This window comes from Delphinus delphis, chromosome 17 (assembly GCF_949987515.2).
Source record: "Delphinus delphis chromosome 17, mDelDel1.2, whole genome shotgun sequence".
Classification (NCBI taxonomy): Eukaryota; Metazoa; Chordata; class Mammalia; order Artiodactyla; family Delphinidae; genus Delphinus; species Delphinus delphis.
Window position 1 is genome coordinate 34124571 of NC_082699.1, and position 6659 is coordinate 34131229.

Consider the following 6659-nt stretch of genomic DNA (forward strand, 5'->3'; position numbering starts at 1 on the left):
TTTAAGGAACTTCCATACTGTTCTCCATAGTAGTTGTACCAACTTACATTCCCACCAACAATGTAGGAGGATTCCCTTTTCTCCACACCCTCTCCAGCATTTATTGTTTGTAGACTTTTTGGTGATGGCCACTGATTTTACATTTCTCTGATAATTAGTGATGTTGATCATCTTTTCATGTACTTTTTGGCCATCTATTTGTCTTCTTTGGAGAAATTCCATAATGATGAATATAAAAGCATCAAATCTCTTTGGACAAAAAAGTGTAGAGACTGTGAATGGCCTGTGTAGTGGAAAATACAAAACAGTGGAGGAAAGTGTAAGATATGGCATTCACAAAAACTGATCTAATTATATGCATAGAAGGATGGTTTATTATTGCCAAGTAAAGGACCTGACAATTATCATCCTGTTTTTCTTTCTTTTTATCCTCTCTCCAGAGACTTTAAAATTAGAAAATTTCAGTAGATTATTTCAGTAAGATTATTTTATAGATTATTTCAGTAGAGTAAATGTAAACTACTCTGTCAAAGCACAAGATAAAAAGAGAACATATAGGTAAATTTTTCCATTTGGATTATCAGTCAATATTATCACTAAATATTGACCACATGCAATTTAAAAGCCTGTTTCTATATTTTTTTCTATTTAATGTTTCTAAATATGAAAATGTATATGTAAATTATAAATGTAAATTTTTAAAAATTGTTATTAAATCTAAATATTTTCTGAAAAATGAAGATATTCCTTTTAAGTTCTTTGCTCAAACTCTCCTATTTGATAAATTCTCTAGTTGGATTTTAATGGAATTTTTCTTCCAAATTGTGCATTTTTGCTATATAAAATTCAGGTCATTATCATTCATTTCTGCGTTAAATTTCTTAATCTTTGAAAAATTTTTCATTTAAAAATTAATAACCTATATTCTGTATAAAATTCATATTCAATTTTTCAGAATAAAGAAAAAATTGAGTATTAGGACTTCAAATTGTAAAAATTTACATATACATTTTAAAATGTTTATCTTTGCTATGATTTTTTCATAATCTATTGTTTTTTTCTTTACATGTACCCACTTACTTCCTGACCTAGTAAGGCAGCTATTCTATTTCATATACAAATGAAGAGAGGAAGGATGAGCAAATATGAAATTTTAATTGTATGTGCTTTAAAAAGTCGAACAAAAACCCTTAAATGATCTTGGTGCTTAGACTATAAATTCAGTGACCCTATTTTGGTCGTTTTGGTGGTTAGTTTCTTAAAGTCTGAATATCATGTATGCTGAGTTGATAGTTATGGATTTTTTAAAAATCATAAACCACTCAGGTGATTGTGGGCTTCTATACTTTCTCTGCACCTGTTATTCCTATATTCTACCCTGTCTTAATTTTTTTTAAGTTATAAAAGGAATTCTTTGTATCATCTTTTTGTATTCTCTCTCCCACGTCTACCTCTAACTGTAACCCATTCTCTCTCTATTATCACTCAATTTTAGCCTCTAATTATGTCCCTGCTTTCTTTTCATTTCTCCCTCTTTGTCCATATTAGCCCTTTGAACCATAACTTTCTGAGAAAATGGAAATGCCCTCCATCTGCACTGTTCAATATGGTAATGAGTAGCCATGTGTAAATACTGAGCACTTGAAATGAGGCTATCAAGTCTGAGGAAGTGAATTTTTAATTTTATTTAATTTTAATTAATTGAAATTTGAATAACTTCACATGGCTAATGGTTACCATATAGGACAGTGCAGCTTTATACCCCTTATTCTTTCTCATTTTCTCATTCTTTCTCCTCTGCCTTGGTATATATTTCTTCTTTGTCTCTGTCTCTAATTCTAACTGTAGTTTTTTTGCATCTTCTTTCAGATACTACTCTATTAAAATATATCTTCAATCTATTCTTTCAATACTTAAGCCATGTCCAAAATTTGATATATCCCATATTTTAGAGATCAGGTGAAGCCTCAACTGAAGCAAAGAGCATTCAGTTTTAACTTTTACAGCATTATTTCTAAAACCACTGTATTATAAAGCTGTTCACTTTTCAAATTCTTAGATCCATGGGAAATCTTATTTTTGCTTATATACATTGTAGAATTTACTGCTTCGTTTAAGAAAAGTTAACTTACTAATCAGGAAAATGAATCAAAAGCCTTTAAGTATTTTGTATAACACTAGTAAGAACAGGCTAAGGATTTTTAAAAAGGGCTAGCTAAGCTTGGTCCCAGAAAACTTGTGAGCACATTACAATTGCATGTTAAATTGTAATCTCTCAGTAAACTGATTCTGTCATTTTAAATTGTGTGAATCTGTGCCTTCCTAATGATTTTATTTTTCTTTGTGATAGAATGCCTCCTTTTCCCTTTCTGTCGCATATACATGTGCAGACACACACACAAAGGTTTTCAAATTCTTCTGCTGGATTTGAAAAGCTCTGAAAGCCGACCAAACTAGTTTCACTCCCTTTGAAATAAAATAAGCAACCTGTCATCTACTGAGTTTAAAGCACTATTCCAAAAATATGTTCAATAAAATTTATATGTTTTAAAGTTTAACTTTGAATTTTTTTTCTTTTTGTTTTGTTGCTTTTAGATGTGCTTTTTAAAAATGGAGACATTCATATTTCATGGCTATTTTTTTGGAAGAATTTTCAGAAACATTTTAAAGAAGAAACTTTAAATTTAATTCAAAACTGATTTATTTATACATTCACATTTATAGACAAGTTTTAAGATTCCTGAGAAGTCCCAGTTTCCCAAACAATACTAACGCATTTATTTTCACCACAAAATGAAATCGATCCAAAAAAATGACTTTTATGATTCTATAAAACCAATGCTTATCATCTTATCAACAATGACCAAAACTATATTTCCCTCTGAGGGGTGGGATAGGGAGGGTGGGAGAGAGGTGCAAGAGGGAGAAGATATAGGGATATATGTATATGTATAGCTGATTCACTTTGTTATACAGCAGAAACTAACACACCATTGTAAAGCAATCATACTCCAATAAAGATGTTAAAAATAATAAAAGCTAAAGTGATATACACAGTGTTTCACTGCTCCAACTTCAGGTAGTGGGTAAATAATAATGACAATAAAATACAGTGTGTGACAGGATGAAGTCAGGTAACAGGAATCCAGTAGATCTTACTGAAGTCACCATTCATCCTGCTTATACAGGTAACAAAGCTTGACTGACATGCAGGTGATAGATGGCTGGCTCTATCCACTCACTGAGTGGAACATGTAGGTGAATAATCGTGATTCAGATCTGTGCCTTAGTTATTCAACAAGTTACTCTGTATAGTGAATTTGGGGGGTATCTTGTGGGTATCACAAGAATAAACACAAAAGTTAAAATCTGCCAATATTAAATATGTAAATTCTATTTTTTTCTTATCTGGACTATTGTCTCCTGTAAATAAGAAAATTTAAAAACTGTCAATGTTGGCTAAGAGAGTTTCATATATACTGTATCCATACTTTTTGTGCTCTTACTGTTGTTTTAAGATTTTATGATTTTTCTTGTTTCTGTTAACTCAGGCCAATTAAAGCAATTCCCTTTGTGGGCATTTGGGTCATTGTTTTCAAGTTTATTGATTCAATTGCATTCTGTAAATATTTGTGAAAAATCACTTCTTGTCATACTCCATACCAGATGCTGGCACAATAAAGATAAATGAGGCACAATTACTATGGTGAAGGAAGTAACTAGATACCATAGTAGATGATGGAGTTCTACAACTTGAGTACGGAAGAGGGCTGCAGTCTGTAGTACCTCATTACCCACAGAATTATGAAGACAGAACACATCAGGGTGGAGATTTTGGTGTGTATATTAGATGTCACCTCCAGAAAGAATTACAGTCTTTTTTTCCAGTTTGCCTGGTGCTATTAAGAAAGTACAAATCCACTGAATTCTGAATACTAATCTTGTGACAAGTACTTTCGAATGTATGACAACTATAGGTTTCATATTGTGGACAGCTTGGCTACAAAACACTAAATAAATGGAGAGCCTAAGTATAGTGACACTAGGTGGGAACACTTAGACTTTCCTGAGAGTAGAGTGATGAGTATCCACACAGATCTGCATTGGTATCAAGGAGCAAGGCTAACAGTTTGATTGATGTCACTCCCCACTCCTTGATTGCAAGTCTGCTAAATAAAAAAATGTAGGCTGTCTTGGACACATCATGTGCTATGTAAGATATTAAGTTTCAATTCCTTTTCCCATAAAGTTGACAAGTTCTTATATTATACCATAAAAAAATCCTTTGTCTCTAGCAGAAACCAATCAACATATAGGAAAGAGAAAATACTTAATATTATGAAAAGAATGTAAAGTTAAAGGCAATGTAGTAAAGAATTATTGGCAAACAGTTGCTATTTGTGTTGATCTTTCCTTTCTTTCCAAGTTTTGATTTTAGATTTTAAGGTTAGCAACATCATATCTAGGTTTTCTCATATTTTTGTATATCAGCAAGATTTCACACTTCTTGATATGTTATGATTTTAGACGTTTGTGCTTTAAGAGTCCCCCCAAAATGTATCTTGGGTATTGAAATTCTAGACTTCGAATTCACAGAACAGGAACCATATCTTATTTTTTTTTGTATCCCTCACAGATTGCTTTGTAAATAACTATTTATTTACTAAGATATAGGGTTTACTAAATAATATCTGAATGACAAGTCAAAAATCAGTAGTTTTTTTTCTAATTTGTCCAGGCACTTAGGAAAAATTCTCACTAACAATTTATAGCATAACACCAAATGTAACACGTAGGGAACATAATGCATATAAAACACGTAGGGAACAAAATGCATATACATAAAAAAATGTAACACGTAGGGAACATAATGCATATTTAAATGCTATGTAAGCGGGATTAGACATGAATTATCTGTGGAAAGATCATGCTTTCCTTAATTTACAATCTCTAGGTACATATTATTTATTATATATGAAACATAGTGTTCTAACACACTGTTTTTCCAAATAGTCTGAGACTTTGTAGGTAAATTAAATTTCACTGGTGCTACTTTCACTGGCCTAAGTCATTCCTAGTGATGGCTCACACTCTTGTTTCTTGAATTCAATGCTGCCCACAACCTGGGGTTATGCTTTTGTTATTTGATAAAGCAATGACCATGTTATTGAGGAATAAACATCTAAGTCCCTAAAATAAGCTCATATTTTTCTCCACTTACCCCAAACATAACTACTGTGTAATATAATAGATGCTGAAGAACTGAACATTTCCCACTGACCCTTGCTAAACACTAGCCCCAACTATTCCTCACTACCCCTCTTTTTTAAAATTAATTTTTTTATACTGGAGTATAGTTGATTTACAATGTTGCATTAGTCTCAGGTGTATACCTATTCAGTTATACAAATACATATATCCATTCTTTTTCAGATTCTTTTCCCATATAGGTTATTACAGAACATTGAGTAGAGTTCCCTGTGCTATACAGGAGGTCCTTGTTGGTTATCTGTTTTATATATAGTAGTGTGTATATGTTAATCCCAAACTCCTAATTTATCCCTACCCCACCATGTTTCTCCTTTGGTAACCATAAGTTTTCAAAGCTTGTGAGTCTGTTTCTGTTTTGTAAATAAGTTAATTTGTATCATTGTTTTAAGATTCCACATATAAGTGATATCATATGATATTTGTCTTTATCTGACTGACTTCACTTAATATGATAATCTCTAGGTCCATCCATATTGCTGCAAATGGCATAATTTTGTTCTATTGTATGGCTAATATTCCATTGTATATATATACCACATCTTCTTTATCCATTCCTCTGTCAGTGGACATATAAGTTGCTTCCATGTCTTGACTATTGTAAATAGTGCTGCAGTGAACACTGGGGTGCATGTATCTTTTCAAATTATGTTTTTCTCCAGATATATGCCCAGGAGTGGGATTGCTGGCTCACACGTTAGTTCTATTTTTAGTCGTTTAAGGAACTTCCATACTGTTCTCCATAGTAGTTGTACCAATTTACATTCCCACCAACAGTATAGGAGGATTCCCTTTTCTCCACACCCTCTCCAGCATTTGTTTTTTGTTTGTAGAACTTTCGATGATGGCCATTCTGACCGGTGTGAGGTGATACCTCATTGTAGTTTTCATTTGACCACTCCTCTTGTTATACGCAAATTGACTCACCAGCGGAGGCTAAGCCCGGCGTCAGACATAATGTCTTTATATATGATCCTGTATTTGTCATAACCACATACAAATACTCAGAACAAACAAATCTGACTGATCATCTTCAATCTAAGGTATATAGATTTGGCTGAGAATCAGAGCATGGCCAAGGAAGACAGAAGGAGAAACCAGGAAGTAGTTAGCTGAAATACAGGGCAAAGCTGATGAAATTGGAAACTTGAATTTATGTGGTTTTCAAGGTCACATATAATCTTTATCAAAATTGTCTATATTGGTTGCTGAGAAGTTATTAACAAAGATTGAAATCAGATAAATATATTAATCTATATTTATCCCCTTTCCTATAAGTTATTTACACGTTAAAATGACCAAAAATTTTTGTTATATAAAGGAATGATCAGGGTTGAATCTGGAAGCCATTTTAACTTTTATCTTTTGCACTCTCCTATATAGTAATATAC